Source organism: Crinia signifera, chromosome 12 (assembly GCF_055691185.1).
Source record: "Crinia signifera chromosome 12, ASM5569118v1, whole genome shotgun sequence".
NCBI classification, from domain to species: domain Eukaryota; kingdom Metazoa; phylum Chordata; class Amphibia; order Anura; family Myobatrachidae; genus Crinia; species Crinia signifera.
Genome location: NC_139228.1, coordinates 8,451,122 through 8,468,528, shown reverse-complemented (window position 1 = coordinate 8,468,528; position 17,407 = coordinate 8,451,122). Strand labels below are relative to the sequence as shown.

Genomic DNA, 17,407 nt, shown 5'->3' with positions numbered 1-17,407 from the left:
GACCATGGTGACAGCTCAGCCTAGTGTCACTGTATGCCCACACAGAATAACAGGCGGCGACAGGCCCCCCAGATAAACTGCAGCCTTTAATGTATACGTAGATTCCTAACTGGGCTCATTAACAAGCCATTAACCAGCTCTGTATTGTACTTGATCAGGGCTCGTTATTTTAATTGCTTTCAGTTTTCACCCCATTTACATATCTGGCCTTGGGACATGCCTTGTCCTATTGATCACCTAGCGTAGGGCATGCGATAGATAAAGATCGCGGTTAGGCGGCCATTACGCTGATGTAAGGAATATATATTGTACTAGGTCATGCTGCCCTCAGCTACGGGTTCTGCAGAATATACTACATTTCTAGAAGGTATTTACATTAGCGTTATATTACATTATAAACATATGGGGTTTATTATCCAGAGATCTTTAGGCTTGGGGTAAGGAATTTTGCCAGGCCTCAAATAGCCTGATTTAATTAGCTATTGTCCTTTTCTATACCCACAATTCCCTGGCACTCAGAAACTTAGGAAGTTATATAGCACAGTGATTATAGAAGGGACATCATTATTGTAAACTGGGGTGTCTCCTTATACTTATACTTGTTCCCAGAGTCCTATCTGGTGCAATCGCCCTGATCACCCCACCCCTGGATTCGCTAATGCTCGGAGCTTCCTTAGGAGTCCTCAGGTGCTTCTATAAATCACAGTCCCAGTCACCCTCCCCTTTGATGTGACATCATAACATCACATGTTTAGAGGGTGGAGCCAGCACAGGGCAGTTTTGAATAACTATGGGTAAATCCAAAATATCTGTCGCAACTCCATTTGCAGGAGGGTGGCTGTAACTTTTTGTTCGGGTATACGCTCCTTGTAGATGGAATTTAGCGGCTATTGAGAAGTACGCGCACATAGATATCTGTCTCAAATCTAATTTTCAGCATCTGTGAGCTGCATGTAGAAGCATCCAGTATTTATCCTGCGCGCAAAATAATTATTGCATTTGCCACCCATGCAGTTCAGCAGGGTTTGTCCGGGTAAGTTACTTGCTTGTTTTTTTATTTGCTAAAATCTCAGAACTGCCCCACAGGTTCCCCGGCATACGACGTCTCATATCCGGGATACCACACATCCTTGTGGCAGCCATGATGATCACAGGACCGCACAATGGATCACAGGTAAATGCTAACGATATGGCACTTTTCACATGATTGATCGGCCTGATGGGCTGATAGCTCTGAGGTCTGTGACTGGCCACCAGCTAGTCCCCCTTCAGTTTGCCTACTGATCGAATTGAGGACGCAGTCATCTTGGGCCTGCACTACATTCTGCAGCACCTGCATATGCCTGGTACTTATGCAAGGGTCCTGTTTGTCGACTTCAGCTCGGCTTTCAATACAATCATCCCCAACATCCTCCACCCAAACTACTCGCCTAGGAGTCCCTTAAGCTACGTGTTCTTGGATTGTGGACTTTCAGACTGATAGAAAACAAGTTGTGAAAGCGGGGGAATACAGGGGTAGATTTATTATAGCGGCGCCTATCGCGCCGCTATAACAGTTCCTGCTTCGCCTCATTAGCGAGGCGAAGCAGGAGGGGACACCGACAAGATCTACTAAGATCTTGCCGCCGGAGTGGGGGAGCGCTAACTCCCCCCTCCGGCGATGTCCCTCCTGGAGACAGCGCATCAGTTAATACTGATGCGCCGTCTCCTTCCCCCCCGGCCGGCTGACTGCGCATGCGCGGGATCTCGCTAGTCTCGCGAGATCCCAGCGCAGCTCAGCCCCAGCAGCAGGGACAGCGCTGTCCCTGTTGTTAGGTATAGGCATCGCCGTCTGCAGCTGGCGAAGTCGACAGCTGCAGGCGGCGGAACGGTCAGCGATGCTGACCGTTCATAAATCTGGCAGGAGGCAGGGGCGCAGTGCAAAACATCGCCCCTGCGCTATGCCTCCTGCCCCACACCGCCGGCGTTAGAGTAAACGCTCGGCGGGTGTGATAGATCAGGGGAAGCGCTATCCCCTGCTATAACGCACGGGGATAGCGCATATTCCCCTGATCGACGTTTAATAAATCTACCAGTCACCTCCCAAAGTGCGGTCCATCAGCACAGGAGCCCCCCAGGGCTGTGTACTCTCACCCCTGCTCTTCTCCCTGTACACCAACGACTGCACCTCAGAGGCGCAATCAGTAAAGATAATCAAATTTGCAGATGACCCTACCGTCATTATCAAGAACGGGGACGAATCGGCCTACAGACAAGAAGTGGACCAATTGGCCCGGTGGTGCAGCAGCAACCATCTGGAACTCAACCCACTCAAAACCGTTGAGATGATAGTGGACTTTAGGAAGAAGGCTGTTGGTGTTCCTCCGCTAACAATTGCTGACAGTGTGGTGTCGCTAGTGGACTCCTTCAAGTTCCTAGGAACCACAATCTCCCGGGACCTTAAATGGGGGCCCAACACTGATACTATGTTACTATTAGGGACCTTATTCTTGTGTGTGCACACAGGGACCGATGTTTTTGTTCTGCGCATGCGCCGGGCGCCTGCACCCACTGAGAACAGACTGTTCGCTGAGTGTATGCACCCAGGGCGGCAGGCGGCAGCATTTCATGGCCACTCCCATTTGAATGCTGGGTGTTCTCGTACTAATGATTACGGGATGTCAGCTGCCCGCCCATTTCCTTCCCAGCATGCACGCATCTGTAAGTGGCTTGAAAGTTACCCACCTGGCTGCGGCAACCATCGAAAGATGTGGGAGGTTCCCCCTGCCCTGCGAATGGATGTCCTACATGCCCCTGCGAGCAAGTCGCCCTTGCGAATGGGTGGCGCCAGCAATCAACCAGGATAACCCCCTAGCTTTCGGAGTGGGCATACTAGTGTATGTATATATAGATGGTCACGTGGCATCAGAACTGAAAGCAGAAGACGCATCTGCAGCAAATAATGATTTATGACCTTATATAATACCATTGCCATTGCTGTAACACTTGGGGCCACTCTGCCACAAGGTGAGGCATACTGGCATTTGGGCAAAAGAATGGTCTTGGGATAAGATCTGTTTTTTACTGACATTCTTTGATGATTGTCAGTAAAAATTCTGAGAATTGGGAACCACAATATCTATTATTCATCTTGGCTGCTCAGTAAGGGTTGGGATCATTTAGTCTACAACACGATGGTCGACAGTCATTAGGTCGACACCATTAGGTCGACATGGTTATGGGTCGAAAGGTCATTAGTTCGACAGGTCGTTAGTTCGACAATGTCTAGGTCGACCGTCGACATGGGTTTTTTTCACTGTTTTTTACCTGAATGTCAACACAGTCGACATGGACACAGTTTAAAATGCACCGCATCCCCTCGCATCGCTCGCTGCGCTCGGCACACTATTTTATTCTCCCACCACGCCCTAGTGGATGGTAGGGCATGAAATACCGCCTGTCGGCACATGTCGGCTCAAAAACAGTGAAAAACCCCATGTCGACCTAGGTATTGTCGAACTAATGACCTGTCGACCTAGAACCATGTCGACATTTTCCTATGTCGACCTAGACCCATGTCGACCTAATGACTGTCTACCATCATGCTGTAGACCAAATGACCGCATCCCCCAGTAATACTGCTTACAGTTTATATGACTGTTGACGTATTATTATTACCGGGATGGGGGTTATTAATACTCTGTCCTATTATATTTTACATAAACCGAAACCATAAGTTGGAAAAATTCATTAAAAACCAGTTGGGAAGCGCCCGCAGCTATCTGACCTCTAGGACAGGGGACAATGGGATATTTTAGATGATACCTGGCTAAGTGCAGATGAGCATGGCTCAAATTCTTGCATATTTTTGTGGAGGGCGGGGCGGAGGAGGGGGGGGGGGTGACCCTGTGAGATCCCACAGAGCGTTCCCTGAGTGTTACCTGGCCCTCTCCCAGCTGTTAGTGTGTAACACTGTAACCCCTTCCCACAGCAGCCCATTGTACAACACAATAGGGAGCTCTCAGGAGTCTAGTGCTTGTATGGTTCATTAGGTCGACATGAAGGAGTGAACGTGCACAAGGTCAGCAGCGACCAAAGGTGAACAAGAGTTTTCCACACTGTTTTATGGATGTCAGTGTTGACACCTGAGCCCTTGGACCCTCCCAATGTGCCACACTTTACTATTCAACTCCACGCCTCTATGAGGTGAAGTACCACCACTGGCCACTAGAGGCCACTTGATGGACCAAATTACTCCTTTGTGTGCTAAAAGATGTCATAACAGAAAGTGAAAGCAATTTTTGCAGGGACACTGATCTGTTTGAAACTTGCTGGGTATGGAGAGAGGGAGCTGTGAAGACAGAGGTTGGAGGTAGGAGCAGATAGGGACTGGGGGTGGGGTGGAGAGTTTGTGGCTAAAAACTGTCACAGCTCAAACTGGAAGTAAAAACTGTCACAGCTCAAAGTGGAAGTACATTGCAGAAGCCGTCATTTTGAGTGTATAATGCAGCTGTGAGTGCCAGGGTAGTGGTGTGTGCAGTGCTACAGTCAGACACCTGCCAACTGTGCTATAATGCAGCTACCTTCCAGCCTTATATAGGATTATTTCGATGTAATGGCCCGGTGAGGGATCAGCAATCAGGAGGCGCTGTCCGCACGTAGTCGCTGTTAGCCTGATGTGCGTCACATTGCGGAGACATCAAAATATAGGACAAATCCCGGCGGCTGTTGCACAAACACACCACTGTGACGGCGTACGCTCTCAGCTCCCACACGCAGCACGTACTGGTCACATATAACGTAACGGTGTACACAAGGTCCAGGAGCAATAAAACTGATGGCTATGGTTTAATAGGTCGACAGGTACAAAAATCGACAGTAGGTAAGGTCAACATGTAGACAATGTTGAAAAGGTCAAAATGTCAGTGGTCAAGAGAAAAAAGGCCAACAAGATTTACTGTACCTCTCATTATATACCTAGAAGGTGCACCAGGGATAGAGCTACTGTACCCGCCAGGGTATATACCTAGAAGGTGCACCAGGGATAGAGCTACTGTACCCGCCAGGGTATATACTTAGAAGGTGCACCAGGGTAAGTGCTACTGTACCCGCCAGGGTATATACTTAGAAGGTGCACCAGGGATAGAGCTACTGTACCCGCCAGGGTATATACTTACAAGGTGCACCAGGGATAGAGCTACTGTACCCGCCAGGTTATATACTTAGAAGGTGCACCAGGGATAGAGCTACTGTACCCACCAGGGTATATACTTAGAAGGTGCACCAGGGATAGAGCTACTGTACCCGCCAGGGTATATACTTAGAAGGTGCACCAGGGATAGAGCTACTGTACCTGCCAGGGTATATACTTAGAAGGTGCACCAGGGATAGAGTTACTGTACCCGCCAGGGTATATACTTACAAGGTGCACCAGGGAAAGAGCTACTGTACCCGCCAGGGTATATACTTAGAAGGTGCACCAGGGTAAGTGCTACTGTACCCGCCAGGGTATATACTTAGAAGGTGCACCAGGGATAGAGCTACTGTACCCGCCAGGGTATATACTTAGAAGGTGCACCAGGGATAGAGTTACTGTACCCGCCAGGGTATATACTTACAAGGTGCACCAGGGATAGAGCTACTGTACCCGCCAGGTTATATACTTAGAAGGTGCACCAGGGATAGAGCTACTGTACCCGCCAAGGTATATACTTAGAAGGTGCACCAGGGATAGAGCTACTGTACCTGAAAGGGTATATACTTAGGTGCACCAGGGATAGAGCTACTGTACCCGCCAGGGTATATACTTAGACGGTGCACCAGGGATAGAGCTACTGTACCCGCCAGGGTATATACTTAGAAGGTGCACCAGGGATAGAGCTACTGTACCCACCAGGGTATATACTTAGAAGGTGCACCAGGGATAGAGCTACTGTACCTGCCAGGGTATATACTTAGGTGCACCAGGGATAGAGCTACTGTACCCGCCAGGGTATATACTTAGAAGGTGCACCAGGGATAGAGCTACTGTACCCGCCAGGGTATATACTTACAAGGTGCACCAGGGATAGAGCTACTGTACCCGCCAGGGTATATACTTACAAGGTGCACCAGGGATAGAGCTACTGTACCCGCCAGGGTATATACTTAGAAGGTGCACCAGGGATAGAGCTACTGTACCCGCCAGGGTATATACTTAGGTGCACCAGGGATAGAGCTACTGTACCCGCCAGGGTATATACTTAGAAGGTGCACCAGGGATAGAGCTACTGTACCCGCCAGGGTATATACTTAGAAGGTGCACCAGGGATAGAGCTACTGTACCTGCCAGGGTATATACTTAGGTGCACCAGGGATAGAGCTACTGTACCTGCCAGGGTATATACTTAGAAGGTGCACCAGGGATAGAGCTACTGTACCTGCCAGGGTATATACTTAGGTGCACCAGGGATAGAGCTACTGTACCTGTCAGGGTATATACTTAAAAGGTGCACCAGGGATAGAGCTACTGTACCCGCCAGGGTATATACTTAGAAGGTGCACCAGGGCTAGAGCTACTGTACCCGCCAGGGTATATACCTAGAAGGTGCACCAGGGATAGAGCTACTGTACCCGCCAGGGTATATACTTAGGTGCACTAGGGATAGAGCTACTGTACCCGCCAGGGTATATACTTAGAAGGTGCACCAGGGATAGAGCTACTGTACCCGCCAGGGTATATACTTAGAAGGTGCACCAGGTATAGAGTTACTGTACCCGCCAGGGTATATACTTAGAAGGTGCACCAGGGATAGAGCTACTGTACCCGCCAGGGTATATACTTAGAAGGTGCACCAGGGATAGAGTTACTGTACCCGCCAGGGTATATACTTACAAGGTGCACCAGGGATAGAGCTACTGTACCCGCCAGGTTATATACTTAGAAGGTGCACCAGGGAAAGAGCTACTGTACCCGCCAGGGTATATACTTAGAAGGTGCACCAGGGATAGAGCTACTGTACCTACCAGGGTATATACTTAGGTGCACCAGGGATAGAGCTACTGTACCCGCCAGGGTATATACTTAGAAGGTGCACCAGGGATAGAGCTACTGTACCCGCCAGGGTATATACTTAGAAGGTGCACCAGGGATAGAGCTACTGTACCTGCCAGGGTATATACTTAGGTGCACCAGGGATAGAGCTACTGTACCCGCCAGGGTATATACCTAGAAGGTGCACCAGGGATAGAGCTACTGTACCCGCCAGGGTATATACTTAGAAGGTGCACCAGGGATAGAGCTACTGTACCCGCCAGGGTATATACTTACAAGGTGCACCAGGGAAAGAGCTACTGTACCCGCCAGGGTATATACTTAGAAGGTGCACCAGGGATAGAGCTACTGTACCTGCCAGGGTATATACTTACAAGGTGCACCAGGGATAGAGCTACTGTACCTGCCAGGGTATATACTTACAAGGTGCACCAGGGATAGAGCTACTGTACCCGCCAGGGTATATACTTAGAAGGTGCACCAGGGATAGAGCTACTGTACCCGCCAGGGTATATACTTACAAGGTGCAGCAGGGATAGAGGTACTGTACCCGCCAGGGTATATACTGTACTTACAAGGTGCAGCAGGGATAGAGCTACTGTACCCGCCAGGGTATATACTTAGAAGGTGCACCAGGGATCGAGCTACTGTACCCGCCAGGGTATATACTTACAAGGTGCAGCAGGGATAGAGGTACTGTACCCGCCAGGGTATATACTTACAAGGTGCAGCAGGGATAGAGCTACTGTACCCGCCAGGGTATATACTTAGAAGGTGCACCAGGGATAGAGTTACTGTACCCGCCAGGGTATATACTTAGAAGGTGCACCAGGGATAGAGCTACTGTACCTGCCAGGGTATATACTTAGAAGGTGCACCAGGGATAGAGTTACTGTACCCGCCAGGGTATATACTTACAAGGTGCACCAGGGAAAGAGCTACTGTACCCGCCAGGGTATATACTTAGAAGGTGCACCAGGGTAAGTGCTACTGTACCCGCCAGGGTATATACTTAGAAGGTGCACCAGGGATAGAGCTACTGTACCCGCCAGGGTATATACTTAGAAGGTGCACCAGGGATAGAGTTACTGTACCCGCCAGGGTATATACTTACAAGGTGCACCAGGGATAGAGCTACTGTACCCGCCAGGTTATATACTTAGAAGGTGCACCAGGGATAGAGCTACTGTACCCGCCAAGGTATATACTTAGAAGGTGCACCAGGGATAGAGCTACTGTACCTGAAAGGGTATATACTTAGGTGCACCAGGGATAGAGCTACTGTACCCGCCAGGGTATATACTTAGACGGTGCACCAGGGATAGAGCTACTGTACCCGCCAGGGTATATACTTAGAAGGTGCACCAGGGATAGAGCTACTGTACCCACCAGGGTATATACTTAGAAGGTGCACCAGGGATAGAGCTACTGTACCTGCCAGGGTATATACTTAGGTGCACCAGGGATAGAGCTACTGTACCCGCCAGGGTATATACTTAGAAGGTGCACCAGGGATAGAGCTACTGTACCCGCCAGGGTATATACTTACAAGGTGCACCAGGGATAGAGCTACTGTACCCGCCAGGGTATATACTTACAAGGTGCACCAGGGATAGAGCTACTGTACCCGCCAGGGTATATACTTAGAAGGTGCACCAGGGATAGAGCTACTGTACCTGCCAGGGTATATACTTAGGTGCACCAGGGATAGAGCTACTGTACCCGCCAGGGTATATACTTAGAAGGTGCACCAGGGATAGAGCTACTGTACCCGCCAGGGTATATACTTAGAAGGTGCACCAGGGATAGAGCTACTGTACCTGCCAGGGTATATACTTAGGTGCACCAGGGATAGAGCTACTGTACCTGTCAGGGTATATACTTAAAAGGTGCACCAGGGATAGAGCTACTGTACCCGCCAGGGTATATACTTAGAAGGTGCACCAGGGCTAGAGCTACTGTACCCGCCAGGGTATATACCTAGAAGGTGCACCAGGGATAGAGCTACTGTACCCGCCAGGGTATATACTTAGGTGCACTAGGGATAGAGCTACTGTACCCGCCAGGGTATATACTTAGAAGGTGCACCAGGGATAGAGCTACTGTACCCGCCAGGGTATATACTTAGAAGGTGCACCAGGTATAGAGTTACTGTACCCGCCAGGGTATATACTTAGAAGGTGCACCAGGGATAGAGCTACTGTACCCGCCAGGGTATATACTTAGAAGGTGCACCAGGGATAGAGTTACTGTACCCGCCAGGGTATATACTTACAAGGTGCACCAGGGATAGAGCTACTGTACCCGCCAGGTTATATACTTAGAAGGTGCACCAGGGAAAGAGCTACTGTACCCGCCAGGGTATATACTTAGAAGGTGCACCAGGGATAGAGCTACTGTACCTGCCAGGGTATATACTTAGGTGCACCAGGGATAGAGCTACTGTACCCGCCAGGGTATATACTTAGAAGGTGCACCAGGGATAGAGCTACTGTACCCGCCAGGGTATATACTTAGAAGGTGCACCAGGGATAGAGCTACTGTACCTGCCAGGGTATATACTTAGGTGCACCAGGGATAGAGCTACTGTACCCGCCAGGGTATATACCTAGAAGGTGCACCAGGGATAGAGCTACTGTACCCGCCAGGGTATATACTTAGAAGGTGCACCAGGGATAGAGCTACTGTACCCGCCAGGGTATATACTTACAAGGTGCACCAGGGAAAGAGCTACTGTACCCGCCAGGGTATATACCTAGAAGGTGCACCAGGGATAGAGCTACTGTACCCGCCAGGGTATATACTTACAAGGTGCACCAGGGATAGAGCTACTGTACCCGCCAGGGTATATACTTAGAAGGTGCACCAGGGATAGAGCTACTGTACCTGCCAGGGTATATACTTAGAAGGTGCACCAGGGATAGAGCTACTGTACCCGCCAGGGTATATACTTAGAAGGTGCACCAGGGATAGAGCTACTGTACCCGCCAGGGTATATACTTACAAGGTGCAGCAGGGATAGAGGTACTGTACCCGCCAGGGTATATACTGTACTTACAAGGTGCAGCAGGGATAGAGCTACTGTACCCGCCAGGGTATATACTTAGAAGGTGCACCAGGGATCGAGCTACTGTACCCGCCAGGGTATATACTTACAAGGTGCAGCAGGGATAGAGGTACTGTACCCGCCAGGGTATATACTTACAAGGTGCAGCAGGGATAGAGCTACTGTACCCGCCAGGGTATATACTTAGAAGGTGCACCAGGGATAGAGTTACTGTACCCGCCAGGGTATATACTTAGAAGGTGCACCAGGGATAGAGCTACTGTACCTGCCAGGGTATATACCTAGAAGGTGCACCAGGGATAGAGCTACTGTACCCGCCAGGGTATATACTTAGAAGGTGCACCAGGGATAGAGTTACTGTACCCGCCAGGGTATATACTTACAAGGTGCACCAGGGAAAGAGCTACTGTACCCGCCAGGGTATATACCTAGAAGGTGCACCAGGGATAGAGCTACTGTACCCGCCAGGGTATATACTTACAAGGTGCACCAGGGATAGAGCTACTGTACCCGCCAGGGTATATACTTACAAGGTGCACCAGGGAAAGAGCTACTGTACCCGCCAGGGTATATACCTAGAAGGTGCACCAGGGATAGAGCTACTGTACCCGCCAGGGTATATACTTAGAAGGTGCACCAGGGATAGAGCTACTGTACCTGCCAGGGTATATACTTAGAAGGTGCACCAGGGATAGAGCTACTGTACCCGCCAGGGTATATACTTAGAAGGTGCACCAGGGATAGAGCTACTGTACCCGCCAGGGTATATACTTACAAGGTGCAGCAGGGATAGAGGTACTGTACCCGCCAGGGTATATACTTACAAGGTGCAGCAGGGATAGAGCTACTGTACCCGCCAGGGTATATACTTACAAGGTGCACCAGGGATAGAGCTACTGTACCCGCCAGGGTATATACTTAGAAGGTGCACCAGGGATAGAGCTACTGTACCCGCCAGGGTATATACTTAGACGGTGCACCAGGGATAGAGCTACTGTACCCGCCAGGGTATATACTTAGAAGGTGCACCAGGGATAGAGCTACTGTACCCACCAGGGTATATACTTAGAAGGTGCACCAGGGATAGAGCTACTGTACCCGCCAGGGTATATACTTAGACGGTGCACCAGGGATAGAGCTACTGTACCCGCCAGGGTATATACTTAGAAGGTGCACCAGGGATAGAGCTACTGTACCCGCCAGGGTATATACTTAGAAGGTGCACCAGGGATAGAGTTACTGTACCCACCAGGGTATATACTTAGATGGTGCACCAGGGATAGAGCTACTGTACCTGCCAGGGTATATACTTACAAGGTGCACCAGGGATAGAGCTACTGTACTCGCCAGGGTATATACTTACAAGGTGCACCAGGGATAGAGCTACTGTACCCGCCAGGGTATATACTTAGAAGGTGCACCAGGGATAGAGCTACTGTACCCGCCAGGGTATATACTTACAAGGTGCAGCAGGGATAGAGGTACTGTACCCGCCAGGGTATATACTTACAAGGTGCAGCAGGGATAGAGCTACTGTACCTGTCAGGGTATATACTTAGAAGGTGCACCAGGGATAGAGCTACTGTACCCGCCAGGGTATATACTTACAAGGTGCACCAGGGATAGAGCTACTGTACCCGCCAGGGTATATACTTAGAAGGTGCACCAGGGATAGAGCTACTGTACCCGCCAGGGTATATACTTAGACGGTGCACCAGGGATAGAGCTACTGTACCCGCCAGGGTATATACTTAGAAGGTGCACCAGGGATAGAGCTACTGTACCCACCAGGGTATATACTTAGAAGGTGCACCAGGGATAGAGCTACTGTACCCGCCAGGGTATATACTTAGAAGGTGCACCAGGGATAGAGCTACTGTACCCACCAGGGTATATACTTAGAAGGTGCACCAGGGATAGAGCTACTGTACCCGCCAGGGTATATACTTAGACGGTGCACCAGGGATAGAGCTACTGTACCCGCCAGGGTATATACTTAGAAGGTGCACCAGGGATAGAGCTACTGTACCTGCCAGGGTATATACTTAGAAGGTGCACCAGGGATAGAGCTACTGTACCCGCCAGGGTATATACTTACAAGGTGCACCAGGGATAGAGCTACTGTACCTCTCAGGGTATATACTTACAAGGTGCACCAGGGATAGAGCTACTGTACCCACCCGGGTATATACTTAGAAGGTGCACCAGGGATAGAGCTACTGTACCTGCCAGGGTATATACCTAGAAGGTGCACCAGGGATAGAGCTACTGTACCCGCCAGGGTATATACTTAGACGGTGCACCAGGGATAGAGCTACTGTACCTGCCAGGGTATATACTTAGAAGGTGCACCAGGGATAGAGCTACTGTACCTGTCAGGGTATATACTTAGAAGGTGCACCAGGGATAGAGCTACTGTACCCGCCAGGGTATATACTTACACGGTGCACCAGGGATAGAGCTACTGTACCCGCCAGGGTATATACTTAGAAGGTGCACCAGGAATAGAGCTACTGTACCCGCCAGGGTATATACTTACACGGTGCACCAGGGATAGAGCTACTGTACCCGCCAGGGTATATACTTACACGGTGCACCAGGGATAGAGCTACTGTACCCGCCAGGGTATATACTTAGAAGGTGCACCAGGGATAGAGCTACTGTACCTGTCAGGGTATATACTTAGAAGGTGCACCAGGAATAGAGCTACTGTACCCGCCAGGGTATATACTTACAAGGTGCACCAGGGATAGAGCTACTGTACCCGCCAGGGTATATACTTAGAAGGTGCACCAGGGATAGAGTTACTGTACCCACCAGGGTATATACTTACACGGTGCACCAGGGATAGAGCTACTGTACCCGCCAGGGTATATACTTAGAAGGTGCACCAGGGATAGAGCTACTGTACCCGCCAGGGTATATACTTAGAAGGTGCACCAGGGATAGAGCTACTGTACCCGCCAGGGTATATACTTAGAAGGTGCACCAGGGATAGAGCTACTGTACCTGTCAGTGTATATACTTAGAAGGTGCACCAGGGAAAGAGTTACTGTACCCGCCAGGAAACCTCCCCCTCTGCATAATCTATACATATGAAGCCAATGACTCCTGTATAACAAAGCTGCACTGGGTGTATGTTCTATATACACAGGTACAATAACCACCCCAGGAAGTGGCCCTGCCCCATACAAAGGGCTGTCATTGTATGTAATGTGTTTTTCTTCACACTTGTCCATACTGGATAACAACAAACAGCTCAGACCAAAGGGGGGATAATGAGAAGATCAGGCCAAAGCCCCGAGCTCTGCTCAGTCCCAGCAAGGCATTAACCAGAAAGGGGATATGGGAGCCTAATCTCAGACAATGGTGAGTGAGAGCAGGGGACTGAGGAGGAGGAGGAGGGAGAGGGGAGGAGGGGGCTGTCCTTGGAGCAGCCATAGAGGTGTATGCAATGCAAACTGCATTCTCCCAGCTTGGGGAGACAGAGCTGCACACACACCAGGAAGGATCCCTGTCTGCACACAGACCAGCCTGCCTGGAATATCCCTCCATTCTCACTTCCATCTGAGATCCAACACCGGACTGGGAGCTGCACCCCTCCATCTGCAAAATGTGGATTTTCTAATACAATGCTGGGAAACAAAAGCTTCCTCATACAAAAGGAGTCTCTACCCCCCCTCCTCCTCCTTTTTTTTTTTAAACAGCCTGCTTCCCTTCCCCCCCCCCTCCCTTCCTAAGAAGTGATCCTGGGAGCTAAGGCTGCACATGACTGGGACTTCCCTTAGCTGCTTGGGGTAAGCTGCGCAAAATCTGCGATTTCATTTTTTTTTGCACTTGTTGGGGGGTCCTGGGCTGGAGATGGGGGCATTGGGGAATATGGATACACCGGAAACCCTGACTGATACATTGTAACGCTAGTGTGATAAATAGAACGCTGATCTGATCCATTCTAACGCTGATCTGATCCATTCTAACGCTGATCTGATGCCTGTGTCTCTCCCCCTCCCCTGCTGGTCTGTGGGCTGCAGGGGTGTGAGAGCTTGGGAAGGGGGAACCCAAATTTAAGTGTACCCTCCAAAACAAATCTTAGTGCTTGCGTTGATGCTGTTGCTTTACCTTATTCCTTCTGCTGGTTTGAAATGGGAACCAGTGGATCCCAGAATCATGATCTGGTTGGATCCAGAGCTGGCATTTGCACATGTGTAAATGATCCCGCACAGGGGCATGGTAAGATTATCCTATGCTGAGGATATAGAGGTGCCCTGGGCCTTAGATTCCCAGTAGTTGGCTGTATTTGTTTAGAGATCTCCTCTTTGCTGTCCCTTCATCCATACCACCAGCAGGCCCCATGCAGCCTGGGAGTTTCCTGAGCTGGCTGCCCAGTGGGGGGGCTGCTGGCTGGGGTGGATGAAAGGGGACTGTCCACTGTGTAATGTAATTATAGACCTGTGTATTGAACACCCTGATCTATAATGTGCTGTCTCCAGGCCAGGCCTTCCCTTTGTGGTGTATCCTCTCACATTAATGTCCTATAGGTGCACTTACCGGTCTGGGAAAGCCTGCTAATCATTAACCACAAGGCACACATCATATTGTAGGGACCTGATAGTCCCTACAGGTGCTGAAGAATTGATTTCCTTGCTGCAGATAAGATTTATAATATGAGGAAATGCTGCTGTGCTGGCATTACTCTGTCACTGGGCTGGTGATATTCTGCATTCTCTGTGGGGTATAAAGGACAACGGGGGGGGGGGGGCGGTGGAGGCCTAATCCCCCTTATTTTTTTTAGTGGGTGACATGACATTAGGTGGGGACGGACATTGGTCCGCATGTATTGGTGTGAATTTGCGCAGATAAATGTGACTGTATAGACTAATGGTGGGCAACAGGAAGCCCCCACTGCCTGCACCTGCAGCCTCTAGTTCTTGAGATCTATCTAATGCTGGGTACACACCAGGGCGACAAGGGTCCGATCCCATCAATCTAGATCGAATTCCGACCGATTGGATGTAGATTGTGAGGTGATTGGGCCCTTTTCTGTCCTGGTGTGGACCGGTACCGATCGGATGCGCGGTCCCGCGGGTCGGTCAGTCGTTATGCAGATCCTACCTGCAGCAGGTAGGATCTGGAAACGACCATACTCCCGGGTGAGGGTCGCGATCGGATCAGACCTGCTCACAGTGCACATCGTGAGCGGGTCGTCCTGGTGTGTACCCCTCATAACTCTCTTTCTCTAATGTCTTATTAATATAATGCAGGGGTGTCAAACTCAAATTCATCGGGGGCCGCATCAGCAGTTTGGTCACCCTCAAAGGGCCGGTTGTATAGGACTATGCGTCCACTCTTTATTATCGTAATAAATTATTGTCACTGCATTCAATTATTACTGTTTTGTAAGTAATAACTAGGTCTTAAAGCAGAAACATAGTCATAATAATGACAAGTAGATATTCAAAAGTGCAATTTATTGAAAAATGATTTTTGGTAACAAACAGTAATTTTTTTTTTTTTTTAAACATACAAATATTGCCTTGTCACATGGTGGCTTGGTGGGCTGTATTGCTGGTGGCATATTGAAATAAGCATATTTCAAATACTTATTTATTAAATAAGTACATTAAATATACTTATTTCAATATGCCACCAGCAGCCCACCAAGCCACCATGTGACAAGACTCTGGCCCTTATTCTGAATCGGACGGTACGGCCCGCGTGCGGCCGTACCGCCGATGTTTTTAGTCTGCACATGCGCAGAGGTCAATCTGCGCATGTGCAGCCCCATTCGCCGCAGACGTATTTCGTCCGCCGCAAAGGGGGCGTATAGGGGCGTGAGGGGCTTCATACCCTCATTTCCCTATGTATACGCCCCGCGTTTCATGGGCGTTCCCATGCAAACGCGGGGCGTATGCATGCTAATCAGGGTATGACGCCACTGATGGGGGCGGAAAGCTGACGTCGCCGGATGTCAGCTCTCAGCCCCCATACAAGCTATCACACGGACGATTGTCCGTGTGGTCTCAGCTTGCGGGAGCTGCTGTGGCGTGCGGCCCTGCCTTCGATGGTCGACGACCATCGAATGCAGGGGGCAGCTCCCACCATGGTGGAGGCGTACGCCCCACCATTTTTATGCGGATCGCCAGCCATCCGTGTACGGACGGCCGTGGCGATCCGTCTCGTGGGCGGGGATTGGTTTGTGCGGCCGGAGCACCGTGTGCGGCTCCGGCCGCACCAACCAGAATAAGGGCCTCTGTGCTGCAGCTTACAGCAGGTGTGTCACTGCATAGCCAGCATCATTCATATATTTATTAATATATAACACACCTACTGCAAGCTGCAGCACAGAGTCTTGTCACATGGTGGCTTGGTGGGCTGTATTGCTGGTGGCATATTGAAATAAGCATATTTCAAATACTTATTTATTAAAAAAGTACATTAAATATACTTATTTCAATATGCCACCAGCAGCCCACCAAGCCACCATGTGACAAGACTCTGTGCTGCAGCGTGCAGCAGGTGAGTCACACCATAGCAGCCAGCATTCGTGCATTTTTATTATATATTTTTTTTTTTTTGAGGGAGAGCCACTTACTGCAATGATGTGGCAGCAGGCAAAAAGATCCCCCCTCCGTCGCGCGCCAGGGCAGGGCAGGACAGGACAGCCGTCACCGCAGCCGCACCCCACGCTCCTTTCCCAAAGGCAAAGCATACTGCGCGGGCATGACGGCATGACGCACTCGCGCACGTCGCCGGGCAGCGCAATGGACTCCTGGGAACGCTCAGCACCACAGCGTTCTCAGGAGGCAGCCCGCTTTATAGACTGGCAGCGCAGCGCAGGCCAATAGACTTGGTCTGGCGGCGCGGGCCAGTAGAGTTGGTCTGGCGGGCCGGATTCGGCCCGCGGGCCTTGAGTTTGACACCTATGATATAATGGATTTTTGGGGGCCTAGTAGAATATACACATTTGCAATAAGCAGTGACTTCCCTGACAGGTGCTGACATAACTATCTAATACCGCTTTCAGACTGCACTCTAGAACCGGGTTATTGCCGTGTTCTTGCGGCCCCAACACGGGTCAAGGTGCGGTCTGAAAAGACCACCACGGGTCGAGCAACACGGGTGTTCAACCCTGGTAATGACCAGGGTTGAACACGGCTATGAACCGTGTCAAGTGCATTGTGAACGGGTGCCTGGGTCGAGCGACCCGTGTCCCATTCACAGTATGGAGGAGGCAGCACTGTCAGCTCCAAGTACTGCCTCCTCCCGAGCCCCCGATGATGCGCCGCTGCCCAGCTCTGCCCCATGTGACGCCACCGACTCGCCAATAT

General features: G+C 50.2%; 1 protein-coding gene across 2 annotated transcripts in view; it reads left to right on the top strand.

The window, feature by feature from the left end:
- VANGL2 (VANGL planar cell polarity protein 2) overlaps nt 1–17,407 on the top strand; it is a 77,336-nt gene that overhangs the window by 6,815 nt on the left and 53,114 nt on the right. The window contains exon 3 of one of the 2 annotated variants that reach the window (XM_083167276.1): nt 1,087–1,174. The gene's annotated coding sequence lies outside the window, so the exon portion shown is untranslated. Of the gene's footprint in view, nt 1–1,086; nt 1,175–13,538; nt 13,877–17,407 lie in introns of those variants that run through there. The other variant, XM_083167275.1, reaches the window with a different exon arrangement.